Source organism: Urocitellus parryii, unplaced genomic scaffold (genome assembly GCF_045843805.1).
Source record: "Urocitellus parryii isolate mUroPar1 unplaced genomic scaffold, mUroPar1.hap1 Scaffold_950, whole genome shotgun sequence".
Taxonomy (NCBI): domain Eukaryota; kingdom Metazoa; phylum Chordata; class Mammalia; order Rodentia; family Sciuridae; genus Urocitellus; species Urocitellus parryii.
In genome coordinates, this window is record NW_027554245.1 from 1 (window position 1) to 22,312 (window position 22,312).

Below are 22,312 nucleotides of genomic sequence, written 5' to 3' on the forward strand. Positions count from 1 at the left end.
TCCAAGGAATGTTTTTGTGGGAGTCATCATCGGATCCACGCTTGTGACCCTCACCCGGCAAGGAGCAACCTCGGTGACTTGGGGCCAGGAGACGCTTACCATCCTCAGCTACGAAGGGCCACACTCAGGAAACAGAGGGCACGGGCATGCGGGTGTTCCCCGTCCTCCCTGGGCATCTTCCCACAGCCAGAGAGGCCGGCGGCAACCTTTCACTCCTTCCGTGGAAACACGACCTGCCATGCGTATGCAAGGAGACAAAGAGAGGGATGCCCATGAAAAACAACCATGACTGGCCTGCTCCGCAGCCTGCTGCTCCTCAGTTCACACTCTTTAGGGACTGCAGCCTTTTCAGTTGCCCTCGCCATGCCGGCCTGAGCTCAGTTCCCATGTGGCTCTTAAGCTGCCCAACAAACTCTTCCAGCCACAGGAAACCCATCTGAGAATCTCCATCCAACTCTGCAAACCAATCTGACCCTGACTCCTTCCTCCACGGGATGTCCAAGCAAGAAAGGGCGAACTTGAGAAAGCACGTCCTCTGGAAACCTCCTGCCTTTCTGGGCCATCGCCACGGGCATCTGGGAGCCCCAGGTGACGTCCATTCCAACAGGAGCTCCGGCCCCACCCACACGTTCCAATGCCTGAACCCCACAACTTGTGCAGGAGAGGAGACCCTCAGCGCCTGTCCAGCGCCTATGAAAGGCACTTGGCACAGAGGGGAATTTCATCACTCTCTACCTCCTTCAGGCACAGGCAACAATCCTTGCGCACTACTTTGGACCCACTTAGGCCTTTCCACTACCCAAACCGTTCGCGGCTGTCCTATGCTCAAAAACTAGAAGCTGACGTCTCGGGTTCGCAGGCGCTTCCTACAAGAGAAGTCATCCCTGAGGTCTGCCATCACGGTGGCTCATTCGGGATCCAAACTGCCTATATGCTCTTTCAGAATGCACAGCAACCACCATGCATGCAGCCTCACGGGCGGACCAAAAGCACACAAGGATACTAAGGCTTTTCCTGAAGCACTTCTGATGCCCCAACTCGAGAGCCAACCATCTATCAGGAGGATCCATTAACAGAAAGTGCAGCAAAAGTACCCGCTTGCCGTAAGACCCAGTTCTCCATGTGCATTCCTCTATGTCCATCTACTCATCCAGGCACTGGTCCCTCTGGAGACCCACCCTTCCTTCTCCTGGTGGACCGTGGCTCCAGCCAACATTGTGTGGCAATACCACTGGCAACACTAGCATTTCCACGAGAAGAGAAAACCCATCAGACTCCCGGAAACACCACGCTCCTTGTGCACTAAAGCAGGGTCTCCCATGCTTTGAGCTGGGCCCGCCTCCGCCTTCCGACGAAAGTGGACCTCAATTTTTCTCTGGAACACCCAGCAGACCAGCACGGTGCTACTCGCCTTGGCAAAAACGTCTCCAGTCCACAAGAGAAGGAAAGCTATTCTCCTGTGCCACGGCCCAGAACCTCCTAGTATGGCTGAACCCCACCGCCTAACACCCTTTAGGAAATCATCCCGGGCAGGCCAATGTCTTCCTCAACATCTGGAGCTCTGGACCACCCATGCATGCCGAAACAAAAGAGGACTGACCCTCAGAGGACTACAGGCTCGGGGTCCTAACGCCAGGTGAACTCGGCTGAAATGGGCCTTCCCTTCCAGGTCCATTCCGACACAGCCCCCCGTCGAAAAAGGGCCACAGGGTTTCTCCCCTCCCACCACCCAGCTCACTGCAGCCCCTACGTCTACGTGGTGGACCTCAGTTTCGATGAGAGAGACGGTATAGAGTTTTCACTCATTTTGTTCAGCTTCCAAGGAATGTTTTTGTGGGAGTCATCATCGATCCATGCTTGTGACCCTCACCCGGCAAGGAGCAACCTCGGTGACTTGGGGCCAGGAGACGCTTACCATCCTCAGCTACGAAGGGCCACACTCAGGAAACAGAGGCACGGGCCATGCGGGTGTTCCCCGTCCTCCCTGGGCATCTTCCCACAGCCAGAGGAGCGGCAGCAACCTTTCACTCCTTCCGTGGAAACACGACCTGCATGCGTATGCAAGGAGACAAAAGAGAGGGATGCCCATGAAAAACAACCATGACTGGCCTGCTCCGCAGCCTGCTGCTCCTCAGTTCACACTCTTTAGGACTGCAGCCTTTTCACTTGCCCTCGCCATGCCGGCCTGAGCTCAGTTCCCATGTGGCTCTTAAGCTGCCCAACAAACTCTTCCAGCCACAGGAAACCCATCTGAGAATCTCCATCCAACTCTGCAAACCAATCTGACCCTGACTCCTTCCCTCCACGGGATGTCCAAGCAAGAAAGGGCGAACTTGAGAAAGCACGTCCTCTGGAAACCTCCTGCCTTTCTGGGCCATCGCACGGGCATCTGGGAGCCCCAGGTGACGTCCATTCCAACAGGAGCTCCGGCCCCACCCACACGTTCCAATGCCTGAACCCCACAACTTGTGCAGGAGAGGAGACCCTCAGCGCCTGTCCAGCGCCTATGAAAGGCACTTGGCACAGAGGGGAATTTCATCACTCTCTACCTCCTTCAGGCACAGGCAACAATCCTTGCGCACTACGTTGGACCCACTTAGGCCTTTCCACTACCCAAACCATTCGGGGCTGTCCTATGCTCAAAAACTAGAAGCTGACGTCTCGGGTTCGCAGGCGCCTCCTACAAGAGAAGTCATCCCTGAGGTCTGCCATCACGGTGGCTCATTCGGGATCCAAACTGCCTATATGCTCTTTCAGAATGCACAGCAACCACCATGCATGCAGCCTCACGGCGGACCAAAAGCACACAAGGATACTAAGGCTTTTTCCTGAAGCACTTCTGATGCCCCAACTCGAGAGCCAACCATCTATCAGGAGGATCCATTAACAGAAGTGGCAGCAAAAGTACCCGCTTCCCGTAAGACCCAGTTCTCCATGTGCATTCCCTCTATGTCCATCTACTCATCCAGGCACTGGTCCCTCTGGAGACCCACCCTTCCTTCTCCTGGTGGACCGTGGCTCCAGCCAACATTGTGTGGCAATACCACTGGCAACACTAGCATTTCCACGAGAAGAGAAAACCCATCAGACTCCCGGAAACACCACGCTCCTGTGCACTAAAGCAGGGTCTCCCATGCTTTGAGCTGGGCCCGCCTCCGCCTTCCGACGAAAGTGGACCTCAATTTTTCTCTGGAACACCCAGCAGACCAGCACGGTGCTACTCGCCTTGGCAAAAACGTCTCCAGTCCACAAGAGGAGGAAAGCTATTCTCCTGTGCCACGGCCCAGAACCTCCTAGTATGGCTGAACCCCACCGCCTAACACCCTTAGGAAATCATCCCGGGCAGGCCAATGTCTTCCTCAACGTCTGGAGCTCTGGACCACCCATGCATGCCGAAACCAAAAGAGGACTGACCTCAGAGGACTACAGGCTCGGGGTCCTAACGCCAGGTGAACTCGGCTGAAATGGGCCTTCCCTTCCAGGTCCATTCCGACACAGCCCCCGTCGAAAAAGGGCCACAGGGTTCTCCCCTCCACCACCCAGCTCACTGCAGCCCCCTACGTCTACGTTGGTGGACCTCAGTTTCGATGAGAGAGACGGTATAGAGTTTTCACTCATTTTGTTCAGCTTCCAAGGAATGTTTTTGTGGGAGTCATCATCGATCCACGCTTGTGACCCTCACCCGGCAAGGAGCAACCTCGGTGACTTGGGGCCAGGAGACGCTTACCATCCTCAGCTACGAAGGGCCACACTCAGGAAACAGAGGGCACGGGCATGCGGGTGTTCCCCGTCCTCCCTGGGCATCTTCCACAGCCAGAGGAGCCGGCGGCAACCTTTCACTCCTTCCGTGGAAACACGACCTGCCATGCGTATGCAAGGAGACAAAAGAGAGGGATGCCCATGAAAAACAACCATGACTGGCCTGCTCCGCAGCCTGCTGCTCCTCAGTTCACACTCTTTAGGGACTGCAGCCTTTTCAGTTGCCCTCGCCATGCCGGCCTGAGCTCAGTTCCCATGTGGCTCTTAAGCTGCCCAACAAACTCTTCCAGCCACAGGAAACCCATCTGAGAATCTCCATCCAACTCTGCAAACCAATCTGACCCTGACTCCTTCCCTCCACGGGATGTCCAAGCAAGAAAGGGCGAACTTGAGAAAGCACGTCCTCTGGAAACCTCCTGCCTTTCTGGGCCATCGCCACGGGCATCTGGGAGCCCCAGGTGACGTCCATTCCAACAGGAGCTCCGGCCCACCCCACACGTTCCAATGCCTGAACCCACAACTTGTGCAGGAGAGGAGACCCTCAGCGCATGTCCAGCGCCTATGAAAGGCACTTGGCACAGAGGGGAATTTCATCACTCTCTACCTCCTTCAGGCACAGGCAACAATCCTTGCGCACTACTTTGGACCCACTTAGGCCTTTCCACTACCCAAACCATTCGCGGCTGTCCTATGCTCAAAAACTAGAAGCTGACGTCTCGGGTTCGCAGGCGCCTCCTACAAGAGAAGTCATCCTGAGGTCTGCCATCACGGTGGCTCATTCGGGATCCAAACTGCCTATATGCTCTTTCAGAATGCACAGCAACCACCATGCATGCAGCCTCACGGGCGGACCAAAAGCACACAATGGATACTAAGGCTTTTTCCTGAAGCACTTCTGATGCCCCCAACTCGAGAGCCAACCATCTATCAGGAGGATCCATTAACAGAAGTGGCAGCAAAAGTACCCGCTTGCCGTAAGACCCAGTTCTCCATGTGCATTCCCTCCTATGTCCATCTACTCATCCAGGCACTGGTCCCTCTGGAGACCCACCCTTCCTTCTCCTGGTGGACCGTGGCTCCAGCCAACATTGTGTGGCAATACACTGGCAACACTAGCATTTCCACGAGAAGAGAAAACCCATCAGACTCCCGGAAACACCACGCTCCTGGTGCACTAAAGCAGGGTCTCCCATGCTTTGAGCTGGGCCCACCTCCGCCTTCCGACGAAAGTGGACCTCAATTTTTCTCTGGAACACCCAGCAGACCAGCACGGTGCTACTCGCCTTGGCAAAAACGTCTCCAGTCCACAAGAGGAGGAAAGCTATTCTCTGTGCCACGGCCCAGAACCTCCTAGTATGGCTGAACCCCACCGCCTAACACCCTTAGGAAATCATCCCGGGCAGGCCAATGTCTTCCTCAACGTCTGGAGCTCTGGACCACCCATGCATGCCGAAACCAAAAGAGGACTGACCCTCAGAGGACTACAGGCTCGGGTCCTAACGCCAGGTGAACTCGGCTGAAATGGGCCTTCCCTTCCAGGGTCCATTCCGACACAGCCCCCGTCGAAAAAGGGCCACAGGGTTCTCCCCTCCACCACCCAGCTCACTGCAGCCCCCTACGTCTACGTGGTGGACCTCAGTTTCGATTGAGAGAGACGGTATAGAGTTTTCACTCATTTTGTTCAGCTTCCAAGGAATGTTTTTTGTGGAGTCATCATCGATCCACGCTTGTGACCCTCACCCGGCAAGGAGCAACCTCGGTGACTTGGGGCCAGGAGACGCTTACCATCCTCAGCTACGAAGGGCCACACTCAGGAAACAGAGGGCACGGGCATGCGGGTGTTCCCCGTCCTCCCTGGGCATCTTCCCACAGCCAGAGGAGCCGGCGGCAACCTTTCACTCCTTCCGTGGAAACACGACCTGCCATGCGTATGCAAGGAGACAAAAGAGAGGGATGCCCATGAAAAACAACCATGACTGGCCTGCTCCGCAGCCTGCTGCTCCTCAGTTCACACTCTTTAGGGGACTGCAGCCTTTTCACTTGCCCTCGCCATGCCCGCCTGAGCTCAGTTCCCATGTGGCTCTTAAGCTGCCCAACAAACTCTTCCAGCCACAGGAAACCCATCTGAGAATCTCCATCCAACTCTGCAAACCAATCTGACCCTGAACTCCTTCCCTCCACGGGATGTCCAGGCAAGAAAGGGCGAACTTAAGAAAGCACGTCCTCTGGAAACCTCCTGCCTTTCTGGGCCATCGCCACGGGCATCTGGGAGCCCCAGGTGACGTCCATTCCAACAGGAGCTCCGGCCCCACCCACACGTTCCAATGCCTGAACCCCACAACTTGTGCAGGAGAGGAGACCCTCAGCGCCTGTCCAGCGCCTATGAAAGGCCACTTGGCACAGAGGGGAATTTCATCACTCTCTACCTCCTTCAGGCACAGGCAACAATCCTTGCGCACTAATTTGGACCCACTTAGGCCTTTCCACTACCCAAACCGTTCGCGGCTGTCCTACGCTCAAAAACTAGAAGCTGACGTCTCGGGTTCGCAGGCGCCTCCTACAAGAGAAGTCATCCCTGAGGTCTGCCACCACGGTGGCTCATTCGGGATCCAAACTGCCTATATGCTCTTTCAGAATGCACAGCAACCACCATGCATGCAGCCTCACGGGCGGACCAAAAGCACACAAGGATACTAAGGCTTTTTCCTGAAGCACTTCTGATGCCCCAACTCCAGAGCCAACCATCTATCAGGAGGATCCATTAACAGAAGTGGCAGCAAAAGTACCCGCTTGCCGTAAGACCCAGTTCTCCATGTGCATTCCCTCTATGTCCATCTACTCATCCAGGCACTGGTCCCTCTGGAGACCCACCCTTCCTTCTCCTGGTGGACCGTGGCTCCAGCCAACATTGTGTGGCAATACCACTGGCAACACTAGCATTTCCACGAGAAGAGAAAACCCATCAGACTCCCGGAAACACCACGCTCCTGTGCACTAAAGCAGGGTCTCCCATGCTTTGAGCTGGGCCCGCCTCCGCCTTCCGACGAAAGTGGACCTCAATTTTTCTCTGGAACACCCAGCAGACCAGCACGGTGCTACTCGCCTTGGCAAAAACGTCTCCAGTCCACAAGAGGAGGAAAGCTATTCTCCTGTGCCACGGCCCAGAACCTCCTAGTATGGCTGAACCCCACCGCCTAACACCCTTTAGGAAATCATCCCGGGCAGGCCAATGTCTTCCTCAACGTCTGGAGCTCTGGACCACACATGCATGCCGAAACAAAAGAGGACTGACCCTCAGAGGACTACAGGCTCGGGGTCCTAACGCCAGGTGAACTCGGCTGAAATGGGCCTTCCCTTCCAGGGTCCATTCCGACACAGCCCCCGTCGAAAAGGGCCACAGGGTTCTCCCCTCCACCACCCAGCTCACTGCAGCCCCCTACGTCTACGTGGTGGACCTTAGTTTCGATGAGAGAGACGGTATAGAGTTTTCACTCATTTTGTTCAGCTTCCAAGGAATGTTTTTGTGGGAGTCATCATCGATCCACGCTTGTGACCCTCACCCGGCAAGGAGCAACCTCGGTGACTTGGGCCAGGAGACGCTTACCATCCTCAGCTACGAAGGGCCACACTCAGGAAAACAGAGGGCACGGGCATGCGGGTGTTCCCCGTCCTCCCTGGGCATCTTCCCACAGCCAGAGGAGCCGGCGGCAACCTTTCACTCCTTCCGTGGAAACACGACCTGCCATGCGTATGCAAGGAGACAAAAGAGAGGGATGCCCATGAAAAACAACCATGACTGGCCTGCTCCGCAGCCTGCTGCTCCTCAGTTCACACTCTTTAGGGACTGCAGCCTTTTCAGTTGCCCTCGCCATGCCGGCCTGAGCTCAGTTCCCATGTGGCTCTTAAGCTGCCCAACAAACTCTTCAGCCACAGGAAACCCATCTGAGAATCTCCATCCAACTCTGCAAGCCAATCTGACCCTGACTCCTTCCCTCCACGGGATGTCCAGGCAAGAAAGGGCGAACTTGAGAAAGCACGTCCTCTGGAAACCTCCTGCCTTTCTGGCCATCGCCACGGGCATCTGTGAGCCCCAGGTGACGTCCATTCCAACAGGAGCTCCGGCCCCACCCACACGTTCCAATGCCTGAACCCCACAACTTGTGCAGGAGAGGAGACCCTCAGCGCCTGTCCAGCGCCTATGAAAGGCACTTGGCACAGAGGGGAATTTCATCACTCTCTACCTCCTTCAGGCACAGGCAACAATCCTTGCGCACTAATTTGGACCCACTTAGGCCTTTCCACTACCCAAACCGTTCGCGGCTGTCCTACGCTCAAAAACTAGAAGCTGACGTCTCGGGTTCGCAGGCGCTCCTACAAGAGAAGTCATCCCTGAGGTCTGCCACCACGGTGGCTCATTCGGGATCCAAACTGCCTATATGCTCTTTCAGAATGCACAGCAACCACCATGCATGCAGCCTCACGGGCGGACCAAAGCACACAAGGATACTAAGGCTTTTTCCTGAAGCACTTCTGATGCCCCAACTCCAGAGCCAACCATCTATCAGGAGGATCCATTAACAGAAGTGGCAGCAAAGTACCCGCTTGCCGTAAGACCCAGTTCTCATGTGCATTCCCTCTATGTCCATCTACTCATCCAGGCACTGGTCCCTCTGGAGACCCACCTTCCTTCTCCTGGTGGACCGTGGCTCCAGCCAACATTGTGTGGCAATACCACTGGCAACACTAGCATTTCCACGAGAAGAGAAAACCCATCAGACTCCCGGAAACACCACGCTCCTGTGCACTAAAGCAGGGTCTCCCATGCTTTGAGCTGGGCCCGCCTCCGCCTTCCGACGAAAGTGGACCTCAATTTTTCTCTGGAACACCCAGCAGACCAGGCACGGTGCTACTCGCCTTGGCAAAAACGTCTCCAGTCCACAAGAGGAGGAAAGCTATTCTCCTGTGCCACGGCCCAGAACCTCCTAGTATGGCTGAACCCCACCGCCTAACACCCTTTAGGAAATCATCCCGGGCAGGCCAATGTCTTCCTCAACGTCTGGAGCTCTGGACCACACATGCATGCCGAAACCAAAAGAGGACTGACCCTCAGAGGACTACAGGCTCGGGGTCCTAACGCCAGGTGAACTCGGCTGAAATGGGCCTTCCTTCCAGGGTCCATTCCGACACAGCCCCCGTCGAAAAAGGGCCACAGGGTTCTCCCCCTCCACCACCCAGCTCACTGCAGCCCCCTACGTCTACGTGGTGGACCTCAGTTTCGATGAGAGAGACGGTATAGAGTTTTCACTCATTTTGTTCAGCTTCCAAGGAATGTTTTTGTGGGAGTCATCATCGATCCACGCTTGTGACCCTCACCCGGCAAGGAGCAACCTCGGGGACTTGGGGCCAGGAGACGCTTACCATCCTCAGCTACGAAGGGCCACACTCAGGAAACAGAGGGCACGGGCATGCGGGTGTTCCCCGTCCTCCCTGGGCATCTTCCCACAGCCAGAGGAGCTGGCGGCAACCTTTCACTCCTTCCGTGGAAACACGACCTGCCATGCATATGCAAGGAGACAAAAGAGAGGGATGCCCATGAAAAACAACCATGACTGGCCTGCTCCGCAGCCTGCTGCTCCTCAGTTCACACTCTTTAGGGACTGCAGCCTTTTCAGTTGCCCTCGCCATGCCGGCCTGAGCTCAGTTCCCATGTGGCTCTTAAGCTGCCCAACAAACTCTTCCAGCCACAGGAAACCCATCTGAGAATCTCCATCCAACTCTGCAAACCAATCTGACCCTGACTCCTTCCCTCCACGGGATGTCCAAGCAAGAAAGGGCGAACTTGAGAAAGCACGTCCTCTGGAAACCTCCTGCCTTTCTGGGCCATCGCCACGGGCATCTGGGAGCCCCAGGTGACGTCCATTCCAACAGGAGCTCCGGCCCCACCCACACGTTCCAATGCCTGAACCCCACAACTTGTGCAGGAGAGGAGACCCTCAGCGCCTGTCCAGCGCCTATGAAAGGCACTTGGCACAGAGGGGAATTTCATCACTCTCTACCTCCTTCAGGCACAGGCAACAATCCTTGCGCACTAATTTGGACCCACTTAGGCCTTTCCACTACCCAAACCGTTCGCGGCTGTCCTATGCTCAAAAACTAGAAGCTGACGCCTCGGGTTCGCAGGCGCCTCCTACAAGAGAAGTCATCCCTGAGGTCTGCCACCACGGTGGCTCATTCGGGATCCAAACTGCCTATATGCTCTTTCAGAATGCACAGCAACCACCATGCATGCAGCCTCACGGGCGGACCAAAAGCACACAAGGATACTAAGGCTTTTTCCTGAAGCACTTCTGATGCCCCAACTCGAGAGCCAACCATCTATCAGGAGGATCCATTAACAGAAGTGGCAGCAAAAGTACCCGCTTGCCGTAAGACCCAGTTCTCCATGTGCATTCCCTCTATGTCCATCTACTCATCCAGGCACTGGTCCCTCTGGAGACCCACCCTTCCTTCTCCTGGTGGACCGTGGCTCCAGCCAACATTGTGTGGCAATACCACTGGCAACACTAGCATTTCCACGAGAAGAGAAAACCCATCAGACTCCCGGAAACACCACGCTCCTGTGCACTAAAGCAGGGTCTCCCATGCTTTGAGCTGGGCCCGCCTCCGCCTTCCGACGAAAGTGGACCTCAATTTTTCTCTGGAACACCCAGCAGACCAGCACGGTGCTACTCGCCTTGGCAAAAACGTCTCCAGTCCACAAGAGGAGGAAAGCTATTCTCCTGTGCCACGGCCCAGAACCTCCTAGTATGGCTGAACCCCACCGCCTAACACCCTTTAGGAAATCATCCCGGGCAGGCCAATGTCTTCCTCAACGTCTGGAGCTCTGGACCACACATGCATGCCGAAACCAAAAGAGGACTGACCCTCAGAGGACTACAGGCTCGGGGTCCTAACGCCAGGTGAACTCGGCTGAAATGGGCCTTCCCTTCCAGGGTCCATTCCGACACAGCCCCCGTCGAAAAAGGGCCACAGGGTTCTCCCCTCCACCACCCAGCTCACTGCAGCCCCCTACGTCTACGTGGTGGACCTCAGTTTCGATGAGAGAGACGGTATAGAGTTTTCACTCATTTTGTTCAGCTTCCAAGGAATGTTTTTGTGGGAGTCATCATCGATCCACGCTTGTGACCCTCACCCGGCAAGGAGCAACCTCGGTGACTTGGGGCCAGGAGACGCTTACCATCCTCAGCTACGAAGGGCCACACTCAGGAAACAGAGGGCACGGGCATGCGGGTGTTCCCCGTCCTCCCTGGGCATCTTCCCACAGCCAGAGGAGCCGGCGGCAACCTTTCACTCCTTCCGTGGAAACACGACCTGCCATGCGTATGCAAGGAGACAAAAGAGAGGGATGCCCATGAAAAACAACCATGACTGGCCTGCTCCGCAGCCTGCTGCTCCTCAGTTCACACTCTTTAGGGACTGCAGCCTTTTCAGTTGCCCTCGCCATGCCGGCCTGAGCTCAGTTCCCATGTGGCTCTTAAGCTGCCCAACAAACTCTTCCAGCCACAGGAAACCCATCTGAGAATCTCCATCCAACTCTGCAAACCAATCTGACCCTGACTCCTTCCCTCCACGGGATGTCCAGGCAAGAAAGGGCGAACTTGAGAAAGCACGTCCTCTGGAAACCTCCTGCCTTTCTGGGCCATCGCCACGGGCATCTGGGAGCCCCAGGTGACGTCCATTCCAACAGGAGCTCCGGCCCCACCCACACGTTCCAATGCCTGAACCCCACAACTTGTGCAGGAGAGGAGACCCTCAGCGCCTGTCCAGCGCCTATGAAAGGCACTTGGCACAGAGGGGAATTTCATCACTCTCTACCTCCTTCAGGCACAGGCAACAATCCTTGCGCACTAATTTGGACCCACTTAGGCCTTTCCACTACCCAAACCGTTCGCGGCTGTCCTATGCTCAAAAACTAGAAGCTGACGTCTCGGGTTCGCAGGCGCCTCCTACAAGAGAAGTCATCCCTGAGGTCTGCCACCACGGTGGCTCATTCGGGATCCAAACTGCCTATATGCTCTTTCAGAATGCACAGCAACCACCATGCATGCAGCCTCACGGGCGGACCAAAAGCACACAAGGATACTAAGGCTTTTTCCTGAAGCACTTCTGATGCCCCAACTCGAGAGCCAACCATCTATCAGGAGGATCCATTAACAGAAGTGGCAGCAAAAGTACCCGCTTGCCGTAAGACCCAGTTCTCCATGTGCATTCCCTCTATGTCCATCTACTCATCCAGGCACTGGTCCCTCTGGAGACCCACCCTTCCTTCTCCTGGTGGACCGTGGCTCCAGCCAACATTGTGTGGCAATACCACTGGCAACACTAGCATTTCCACGAGAAGAGAAAACCCATCAGACTCCCGGAAACACCACGCTCCTGTGCACTAAAGCAGGGTCTCCCATGCTTTGAGCTGGGCCCGCCTCCGCCTTCCGACGAAAGTGGACCTCAATTTTTCTCTGGAACACCCAGCAGACCAGCACGGTGCTACTCGCCTTGGCAAAAACGTCTCCAGTCCACAAGAGGAGGAAAGCTATTCTCCTGTGCCACGGCCCAGAACCTCCTAGTATGGCTGAACCCCACCGCCTAACACCCTTTAGGAAATCATCCCGGGCAGGCCAATGTCTTCCTCAACGTCTGGAGCTCTGGACCACACATGCATGCCGAAACCAAAAGAGGACTGACCCTCAGAGGACTACAGGCTCGGGGTCCTAACGCCAGGTGAACTCGGCTGAAATGGGCCTTCCCTTCCAGGGTCCATTCCGACACAGCCCCCGTCGAAAAAGGGCCACAGGGTTCTCCCCTCCACCACCCAGCTCACTGCAGCCCCCTACGTCTACGTGGTGGACCTCAGTTTCGATGAGAGAGACGGTATAGAGTTTTCACTCATTTTGTTCAGCTTCCAAGGAATGTTTTTGTGGGAGTCATCATCGATCCACGCTTGTGACCCTCACCCGGCAAGGAGCAACCTCGGTGACTTGGGGCCAGGAGACGCTTACCATCCTCAGCTACGAAGGGCCACACTCAGGAAACAGAGGGCACGGGCATGCGGGTGTTCCCCGTCCTCCCTGGGCATCTTCCCACAGCCAGAGGAGCGGGCGGCAACCTTTCACTCCTTCCGTGGAAACACGACCTGCCATGCGTATGCAAGGAGACAAAAGAGAGGGATGCCCATGAAAAACAACCATGACTGGCCTGCTCCGCAGCCTGCTGCTCCTCAGTTCACACTCTTTAGGGACTGCAGCCTTTTCAGTTGCCCTCGCCATGCCGGCCTGAGCTCGGTTCCCATGTGGCTCTTAAGCTGCCCAACAAACTCTTCCAGCCACAGGAAACCCATCTGAGAATCTCCATCCAACTCTGCAAGCCAATCTGACCCTGACTCCTTCCATCCACGGGATGTCCAGGCAAGAAAGGGCGAACTTGAGAAAGCACGTCCTCTGGAAACCTCCTGCCTTTCTGGGCCATCGCCACGGGCATCTGGGAGCCCCAGATGACGTCCATTCCAACAGGAGCTCCGGCCCCACCCACACGTTCCAATGCCTGAACCCCACAACTTGTGCAGGAGAGGAGACCCTCAGCGCCTGTCCAGCGCCTATGAAAGGCACTTGGCACAGAGGGGAATTTCATCACTCTCTACCTCCTTCAGGCACAGGCAACAATCCTTGCGCACTAATTTGGACCCACTTAGGCCTTTCCACTACCCAAACTGTTCGCGGCTGTCCTATGCTCAAAAACTAGAAGCTGACGTCTCGGGTTCGCAGGCGCCTCCTACAAGAGAAGTCATCCCTGAGGTCTGCCACCACGGTGGCTCATTCGGGATCCAAACTGCCTATATGCTCTTTCAGAATGCACAGCAACCACCATGCATGCAGCCTCACGGGCAGACCAAAAGCACACAAGGATACTAAGGCTTTTTCCTGAAGCACTTCTGATGCCCCAACTCGAGAGCCAACCATCTATCAGGAGGATCCATTAACAGAAGTGGCAGCAAAAGTACCCGCTTGCCGTAAGACCCAGTTCTCCATGTGCATTCCCTCTATGTCCATCTACTCATCCAGACACTGGTCCCTCTGGAGACCCACCCTTCCTTCTCCTGGTGGACCGTGGCTCCAGCCAACATTGTGTGGCAATACCACTGGCAACACTAGCATTTCCACGAGAAGAGAAAACCCATCAGACTCCCGGAAACACCACGCTCCTGTGCACTAAAGCAGGGTCTCCCATGCTTTGAGCTGGGCCCGCCTCCGCCTTCCGACGAAAGTGGACCTCAATTTTTCTCTGGAACACCCAGCAGACCAGCACGGTGCTACTCGCCTTGGCAAAAACGTCTCCAGTCCACAAGAGGAGGAAAGCTATTCTCCTGTGCCACGGCCCAGAACCTCCTAGTATGGCTGAACCCCACCGCCTAACACCCTTTAGGAAATCATCCCGGGCAGGCCAATGTCTTCCTCAACGTCTGGAGCTCTGGACCACACATGCATGCCGAAACCAAAAGAGGACTGACCCTCAGAGGACTACAGGCTCGGGGTCCTAACGCCAGGTGAACTCGGCTGAAAAGGGCCTTCCCTTCCAGGGTCCATTCTGACACAGCCCCCGTCCAAAAAGGGCCACAGGGTTCTCCCCTCCACCACCCAGCTCACTGCAGCCCCCTACGTCTACGTGGTGGACCTCAGTTTCGATGAGAGAGACGGTATAGAGTTTTCACTCATTTTGTTCAGCTTCCAAGGAATGTTTTTGTGGGAGTCATCATCGATCCACGCTTGTGACCCTCACCCGGCAAGGAGCAACCTCGGTGACTTGGGGCCAGGAGACGCTTACCATCCTCAGCTACGAAGGGCCACACTCAGGAAACAGAGGGCATGGGCATGCGGGTGTTCCCCGTCCTCCCTGGGCATCTTCCCACAGCCAGAGGAGCCGGCGGCAACCTTTCACTCCTTCCGTGGAAACACGACCTGCCATGCGTATGCAAGGAGACAAAAGAGAGGGATGCCCATGAAAAACAACCATGACTGGCCTGCTCCGCAGCCTGCTGCTCCTCAGTTCACACTCTTTAGGGACTGCAGCCTTTTCACTTGCCCTCGCCATGCCGGCCTGAGCTCAGTTCCCATGTGGCTCTTAAGCTGCCCAACAAACTCTTCCAGCCACAGGAAACCCATCTGAGAATCTCCATCCAACTCTGCAAACCAATCTGACCCTGACTCCTTCCCTCCACGGGATGTCCAAGCAAGAAAGGGCGAACTTGAGAAAGCACGTCCTCTGGAAACCTCCTGCCTTTCTGGGCCATCGCCACGGGCATCTGGGAGCCCCAGGTGACGTCCATTCCAACAGGAGCTCCGGCCCCACCCACACGTTCCAATGCCTGAACCCCACAACTTGTGCAGGAGAGGAGACCCTCAGCGCCTGTCCAGCGCCTATGAAAGGCACTTGGCACAGAGGGGAATTTCATCACTCTCTACCTCCTTCAGGCACAGGCAACAATCCTTGCGCACTACTTTGGACCCACTTAGGCCTTTCCACTACCCAAACCGTTCGCGGCTGTCCTATGCTCAAAAACTAGAAGCTGACGTCTCGGGTTCGCAGGCGCCTCCTACAAGAGAAGTCATCCCTGAGGTCTGCCACCACGGTGGCTCATTCGGGATCCAAACTGCCTATATGCTCTTTCAGAATGCACAGCAACCACCATGCATGCAGCCTCACGGGCGGACCAAAAGCACACAAGGATACTAAGGCTTTTTCCTGAAGCACTTCTGATGCCCCAACTCGAGAGCCAACCATCTATCAGGAGGATCCATTAACAGAAGTGGCAGCAAAAGTACCCGCTTGCGGTAAGACCCAGTTTCTGCATGTGCATTCCCTCTATGTCCATCTACTCATTTAGGCACTGGTCCCTCTGGAGACCCACCCTTCCTTCCCCTGGTGGACCGTGGCTCCAGCCAACATTGTGTGGCAATACCACTGGCAACACTGTAGCATTTCCAGGAGAAGAGAAAACCCATCAGACTCCCGGAAACACCACGCCCCTGTGCACTAAAGCAGGGTCTCCCATGCTTTGAGCTGGGCCCGGCTCCGCGTTCCGACGAAAGTGGACCTCAATTTTTCTCTGGAACACCCAGCAGACCAGCACGGTGCTACTCGCCTTGGCAAAAAAGTCTCCAGTCCACAAGAGGAGGAAATCTATTCTCCTGTGCCACGGCCCAGAACCTCCTAGTACGGCTGAACCCCACCGCCTAACACCCTTTAGGAAATCATGCCGGGCAGGCCAATGTCTTCCTCTACGTCTGGAGCTCTGGACCACCCATGCATGCCGAAACCAAAAGAGGACTGACCCTCAGAGGACTACAGGCTCGGGGTCCTAACGCCAGGTGAACTCGGCTGAAATGGGCCTTCCCTTCCAGGGTCCATTCCGACACAGCCCCCGTCGAAAAAGGGCCACAGGGTTCTCCCCTCCACCACCCAGCTCACTGCAGCCCCCTACGTCTACGTGGTGGACCTCAGTTTCGATGAGAGAGACGGTATAGAGTTTTCACTCATTTTGTTCAGCTTCCAAGGAATGTTTTTGTGGGAGTCATCATCGATCCACGCTTGTGACCCTCACCCGGCAAGGAGCAACCTCGGTGACTTGGGGCCAGGAGACGCTTACCATCCTCAGCTACGAAGGGCCACACTCAGGAAACAGAGGGCACGGGCATGCGGGTGTTCCCCGTCCTCCCTGGGCATCTTCCCACAGCCAGAGGAGCCGGCGGCAACCTTTCACTCCTTCCGTGGAAACACGACCTGCCATGCGTATGCAAGGAGACAAAAGAGAGGGATGCCATGAAAAACAACCATGACTGGCCTGCTCCGCAGCCTGCTGCTCCTCAGTTCACACTCTTTAGGGACTGCAGCCTTTTCAGTTGCCCTCGCCATGCCGGCCTGAGCTCAGTTCCCATGTGGCTCTTAAGCTGCCCAACAAACTCTTCCAGCCACAGGAAACCCATCTGAGAATCTCCATCCAACTCTGCAAGCCAATCTGACCCTGACTCCTTCCCTCCACGGGATGTCCAGGCAAGAAAGGGCGAACTTGAGAAAGCACGTCCTCTGGAAACCTCCTGCCTTTCTGGGCCATCGCCACGGGCATCTGGGAGCCCCAGGTGACGTCCATTCCAACAGGAGCTCCGGCCCCACCCACACGTTCCAATGCCTGAACCCCACAACTTGTGCAGGAGAGGAGACCCTCAGCGCCTGTCCAGCGCCTATGAAAGGCACTTGGCACAGAGGGGAATTTCATCACTCTCTACCTCCTTCAGGCACAGGCAACAATCCTTGCGCACTAATTTGGACCCACTTAGGCCTTTCCACTACCCAAACCGTTCGCGGCTGTCCTATGCTCAAAAACTAGAAGCTGACGTCTCGGGTTCGCAGGCGCCTCCTACAAGAGAAGTCATCCCTGAGGTCTGCCACCACGGTGGCTCATTCGGGATCCAAACTGCCTATATGCTCTTTCAGAATGCACAGCAACCACCATGCATGCAGCCTCACGGGCGGACCAAAAGCACACAAGGATACTAAGGCTTTTTCCTGAAGCACTTCTGATGCCCCAACTCGAGAGCCAACCATCTATCAGGAGGATCCATTAACAGAAGTGGCAGCAAAAGTACCCGCTTGCCGTAAGACCCAGTTCTCCATGTGCATTCCCTCTATGTCCATCTACTCATCCAGGCACTGGTCCCTCTGGAGACCCACCCTTCCTTCTCCTGGTGGACCGTGGCTCCAGCCAACATTGTGTGGCAATACCACTGGCAACACTAGCATTTCCACGAGAAGAGAAAACCCATCAGACTCCCGGAAACACCACGCTCCTGTGCACTAAAGCAGGGTCTCCCATGCTTTGAGCTGGGCCCGCCTCCGCCTTCCGACGAAAGTGGACCTCAATTTTTCTCTGGAACACCCAGCAGACCAGCACGGTGCTACTCGCCTTGGCAAAAACGTCTCCAGTCCACAAGAGGAGGAAAGCTATTCTCCTGTGCCACGGCCCAGAACCTCCTAGTATGGCTGAACCCCACCGCCTAACACCCTTTAGGAAATCATCCCGGGCAGGCCAATGTCTTCCTCAACGTCTGGAGCTCTGGACCACACATGCATGCCGAAACCAAAAGAGGACTGACCCTCAGAGGACTACAGGCTCGGGGTCCTAACGCCAGGTGAACTCGGCTGAAATGGGCCTTCCCTTCCAGGGTCCATTCCGACACAGCCCCCGTCGAAAAAGGGCCACAGGGTTCTCCCCTCCACCACCCAGCTCACTGCAGCCCCCTACGTCTACGTGGTGGACCTCAGTTTCGATGAGAGAGACGGTATAGAGTTTTCACTCATTTTGTTCAGCTTCCAAGGAATGTTTTTGTGGGAGTCATCATCGATCCACGCTTGTGACCCTCACCCGGCAAGGAGCAACCTCGGTGACTTGGGGCCAGGAGACGCTTACCATCCTCAGCTACGAAGGGCCACACTCAGGAAACAGAGGGCACGGGCATGCGGGTGTTCCCCGTCCTCCCTGGGCATCTTCCCACAGCCAGAGGAGCCGGCGGCAACCTTTCACTCCTTCCGTGGAAACACGACCTGCCATGCGTATGCAAGGAGACAAAAGAGAGGGATGCCCATGAAAAACAACCATGACTGGCCTGCTCCGCAGCCTGCTGCTCCTCAGTTCACACTCTTTAGGGACTGCAGCCTTTTCACTTGCCCTCGCCATGCCGGCCTGAGCTCAGTTCCCATGTGGCTCTTAAGCTGCCCAACAAACTCTTCCAGCCACAGGAAACCCATCTGAGAATCTCCATCCAACTCTGCAAGCCAATCTGACCCTGACTCCTTCCCTCCACGGGATGTCCAGGCAAGAAAGGGCGAACTTGAGAAAGCACGTCCTCTGGAAACCTCCTGCCTTTCTGGGCCATCGCCACGGGCATCTGGGAGCCCCAGGTGACGTCCATTCCAACAGGAGCTCCGGCCCCACCCACACGTTCCAATGCCTGAACCCCACAACTTGTGCAGGAGAGGAGACCCTCAGCGCCTGTCCAGCGCCTATGAAAGGCACTTGGCACAGAGGGGAATTTCATCACTCTCTACCTCCTTCAGGCACAGGCAACAATCCTTGCGCACTAATTTGGACCCACTTAGGCCTTTCCACTACCCAAACCGTTCGCGGCTGTCCTATGCTCAAAAACTAGAAGCTGACGTCTCGGGTTCGCAGGCGCCTCCTACAAGAGAAGTCATCCCTGAGGTCTGCCACCACGGTGGCTCATTCGGGATCCAAACTGCCTATATGCTCTTTCAGAATGCACAGCAACCACCATGCATGCAGCCTCACGGGCGGACCAAAAGCACACAAGGATACTAAGGCTTTTTCCTGAAGCACTTCTGATGCCCCAACTCGAGAGCCAACCATCTATCAGGAGGATCCATTAACAGAAGTGGCAGCAAAAGTACCCGCTTGCCGTAAGACTCAGTTCTCCATGTGCATTCCCTCTATGTCCATCTACTCATCCAGGCACTGGTCCCTCTGGAGACCCACCCTTCCTTCTCCTGGTGGACCGTGGCTCCAGCCAACATTGTGTGGCAATACCACTGGCAACACTAGCATTTCCACGAGAAGAGAAAACCCATCAGACTCCCGGAAACACCACGCTCCTGTGCACTAAAGCAGGGTCTCCCATGCTTTGAGCTGGGCCCGCCTCCGCCTTCCGACGAAAGTGGACCTCAATTTTTCTCTGGAACACCCAGCAGACCAGCACGGTGCTACTCGCCTTGGCAAAAACGTCTCCAGTCCACAAGAGGAGGAAAGCTATTCTCCTGTGCCACGGCCCAGAACCTCCTAGTATGGCTGAACCCCACCGCCTAACACCCTTTAGGAAATCATCCCGGGCAGGCCAATGTCTTCCTCAACGTCTGGAGCTCTGGACCACACATGCATGCCGAAACCAAAAGAGGACTGACCCTCAGAGGACTACAGGCTCGGGGTCCTAACGCCAGGTGAACTCGGCTGAAATGGGCCTTCCCTTCCAGGGTCCATTCCGACACAGCCCCCGTCGAAAAAGGGCCACAGGGTTCTCCCCTCCACCACCCAGCTCACTGCAGCCCCCTACGTCTACGTGGTGGACCTCAGTTTCGATGAGAGAGACGGTATAGAGTTTTCACTCATTTTGTTCAGCTTCCAAGGAATGTTTTTGTGGGAGTCATCATCGATCCACGCTTGTGACCCTCACCCGGCAAGGAGCAACCTCGGTGACTTGGGGCCAGGAGACGCTTACCATCCTCAGCTACGAAGGGCCACACTCAGGAAACAGAGGGCACGGGCATGCGGGTGTTCCCCGTCCTCCCTGGGCATCTTCCCACAGCCAGAGGAGCCGGCGGCAACCTTTCACTCCTTCCGTGGAAACACGACCTGCCATGCGTATGCAAGGAGACAAAAGAGAGGGATGCCCATGAAAAACAACCATGACTGGCCTGCTCCGCAGCCTGCTGCTCCTCAGTTCACACTCTTTAGGGACTGCAGCCTTTTCACTTGCCCTCGCCATGCCGGCCTGAGCTCAGTTCCCATGTGGCTCTTAAGCTGCCCAACAAACTCTTCCAGCCACAGGAAACCCATCTGAGAATCTCCATCCAACTCTGCAAGCCAATCTGACCCTGACTCCTTCCCTCCACGGGATGTCCAGGCAAGAAAGGGCGAACTTGAGAAAGCACGTCCTCTGGAAACCTCCTGCCTTTCTGGGCCATCGCCACGGGCATCTGGGAGCCCCAGGTGACGTCCATTCCAACAGGAGCTCCGGCCCCACCCACACGTTCCAATGCCTGAACCCCACAACTTGTGCAGGAGAGGAGACCCTCAGCGCCTGTCCAGCGCCTATGAAAGGCACTTGGCACAGAGGGGAATTTCATCACTCTCTACCTCCTTCAGGCACAGGCAACAATCCTTGCGCACTAATTTGGACCCACTTAGGCCTTTCCACTACCCAAACCGTTCGCGGCTGTCCTATGCTCAAAAACTAGAAGCTGACGTCTCGGGTTCGCAGGCGCCTCCTACAAGAGAAGTCATCCCTGAGGTCTGCCACCACGGTGGCTCATTCGGGATCCAAACTGCCTATATGCTCTTTCAGAATGCACAGCAACCACCATGCATGCAGCCTCACGGGCGGACCAAAAGCACACAAGGATACTAAGGCTTTTTCCTGAAGCACTTCTGATGCCCCAACTCGAGAGCCAACCATCTATCAGGAGGATCCATTAACAGAAGTGGCAGCAAAAGTACCCGCTTGCCGTAAGACCCAGTTCTCCATGTGCATTCCCTCTATGTCCATCTACTCATCCAGGCACTGGTCCCTCTGGAGACCCACCCTTCCTTCTCCTGGTGGACCGTGGCTCCAGCCAACATTGTGTGGCAATACCACTGGCAACACTAGCATTTCCACGAGAAGAGAAAACCCATCAGACTCCCGGAAACACCACGCTCCTGTGCACTAAAGCAGGGTCTCCCATGCTTTGAGCTGGGCCCGCCTCCGCCTTCCGACGAAAGTGGACCTCAATTTTTCTCTGGAACACCCAGCAGACCAGCACGGTGCTACTCGCCTTGGCAAAAACGTCTCCAGTCCACAAGAGGAGGAAAGCTATTCTCCTGTGCCACGGCCCAGAACCTCCTAGTATGGCTGAACCCCACCGCCTAACACCCTTTAGGAAATCATCCCGGGCAGGCCAATGTCTTCCTCAACGTCTGGAGCTCTGGACCACACATGCATGCCGAAACCAAAAGAGGACTGACCCTCAGAGGACTACAGGCTCGGGGTCCTAACGCCAGGTGAACTCGGCTGAAATGGGCCTTCCCTTCCAGGGTCCATTCCGACACAGCCCCCGTCGAAAAAGGGCCACAGGGTTCTCCCCTCCACCACCCAGCTCACTGCAGCCCCCTACGTCTACGTGGTGGACCTCAGTTTCGATGAGAGAGACGGTATAGAGTTTTCACTCATTTTGTTCAGCTTCCAAGGAATGTTTTTGTGGGAGTCATCATCGATCCACGCTTGTGACCCTCACCCGGCAAGGAGCAACCTCGGTGACTTGGGGCCAGGAGACGCTTACCATCCTCAGCTACGAAGGGCCACACTCAGGAAACAGAGGGCACGGGCATGCGGGTGTTCCCCGTCCTCCCTGGGCATCTTCCCACAGCCAGAGGAGCCGGCGGCAACCTTTCACTCCTTCCGTGGAAACACGACCTGCCATGCGTATGCAAGGAGACAAAAGAGAGGGATGCCCATGAAAAACAACCATGACTGGCCTGCTCCGCAGCCTGCTGCTCCTCAGTTCACACTCTTTAGGGACTGCAGCCTTTTCAGTTGCCCTCGCCATGCCGGCCTGAGCTCAGTTCCCATGTGGCTCTTAAGCTGCCCAACAAACTCTTCCAGCCACAGGAAACCCATCTGAGAATCTCCATCCAACTCTGCAAGCCAATCTGACCCTGACTCCTTCCCTCCACGGGATG

General features: G+C 55.9%; 12 non-coding genes across 12 annotated transcripts; all 12 read right to left on the reverse strand.

Moving 5' to 3' along the window:
* Positions 1–1,761: 1,761 nt before the first annotated feature.
* On the reverse strand, positions 1,762–1,853 carry LOC144253125 (small nucleolar RNA SNORD116). The gene has a single exon (XR_013343121.1). It is a non-coding gene; the product is annotated as a small nucleolar RNA SNORD116 (small nucleolar RNA).
* Positions 1,854–3,573: 1,720 nt separating this feature from the next.
* On the reverse strand, positions 3,574–3,665 carry LOC144253139 (small nucleolar RNA SNORD116). The gene has a single exon (XR_013343135.1). It is a non-coding gene; the product is annotated as a small nucleolar RNA SNORD116 (small nucleolar RNA).
* A 1,724-nt stretch (positions 3,666–5,389) lies between these two features.
* LOC144253170 (small nucleolar RNA SNORD116) lies at positions 5,390–5,482 on the reverse strand. Its single transcript, XR_013343166.1, has one exon. It is a non-coding gene; the product is annotated as a small nucleolar RNA SNORD116 (small nucleolar RNA).
* A 1,728-nt stretch (positions 5,483–7,210) lies between these two features.
* On the reverse strand, positions 7,211–7,302 carry LOC144253153 (small nucleolar RNA SNORD116). The gene has a single exon (XR_013343149.1). It is a non-coding gene; the product is annotated as a small nucleolar RNA SNORD116 (small nucleolar RNA).
* A 1,721-nt stretch (positions 7,303–9,023) lies between these two features.
* Positions 9,024–9,115, reverse strand: LOC144253150 (small nucleolar RNA SNORD116). Its single transcript, XR_013343146.1, has one exon. It is a non-coding gene; the product is annotated as a small nucleolar RNA SNORD116 (small nucleolar RNA).
* A 1,727-nt stretch (positions 9,116–10,842) lies between these two features.
* LOC144253161 (small nucleolar RNA SNORD116) lies at positions 10,843–10,934 on the reverse strand. The gene has a single exon (XR_013343157.1). It is a non-coding gene; the product is annotated as a small nucleolar RNA SNORD116 (small nucleolar RNA).
* A 1,727-nt stretch (positions 10,935–12,661) lies between these two features.
* LOC144253172 (small nucleolar RNA SNORD116) lies at positions 12,662–12,753 on the reverse strand. Its single transcript, XR_013343168.1, has one exon. It is a non-coding gene; the product is annotated as a small nucleolar RNA SNORD116 (small nucleolar RNA).
* A 1,727-nt stretch (positions 12,754–14,480) lies between these two features.
* Positions 14,481–14,572, reverse strand: LOC144253129 (small nucleolar RNA SNORD116). Its single transcript, XR_013343125.1, has one exon. It is a non-coding gene; the product is annotated as a small nucleolar RNA SNORD116 (small nucleolar RNA).
* Positions 14,573–16,302: 1,730 nt separating this feature from the next.
* Positions 16,303–16,394, reverse strand: LOC144253130 (small nucleolar RNA SNORD116). Its single transcript, XR_013343126.1, has one exon. It is a non-coding gene; the product is annotated as a small nucleolar RNA SNORD116 (small nucleolar RNA).
* A 1,726-nt stretch (positions 16,395–18,120) lies between these two features.
* On the reverse strand, positions 18,121–18,212 carry LOC144253131 (small nucleolar RNA SNORD116). Its single transcript, XR_013343127.1, has one exon. It is a non-coding gene; the product is annotated as a small nucleolar RNA SNORD116 (small nucleolar RNA).
* A 1,727-nt stretch (positions 18,213–19,939) lies between these two features.
* LOC144253132 (small nucleolar RNA SNORD116) lies at positions 19,940–20,031 on the reverse strand. The gene has a single exon (XR_013343128.1). It is a non-coding gene; the product is annotated as a small nucleolar RNA SNORD116 (small nucleolar RNA).
* A 1,727-nt stretch (positions 20,032–21,758) lies between these two features.
* Positions 21,759–21,850, reverse strand: LOC144253133 (small nucleolar RNA SNORD116). Its single transcript, XR_013343129.1, has one exon. It is a non-coding gene; the product is annotated as a small nucleolar RNA SNORD116 (small nucleolar RNA).
* Between the last annotated feature and the right edge of the window lie 462 nt (positions 21,851–22,312).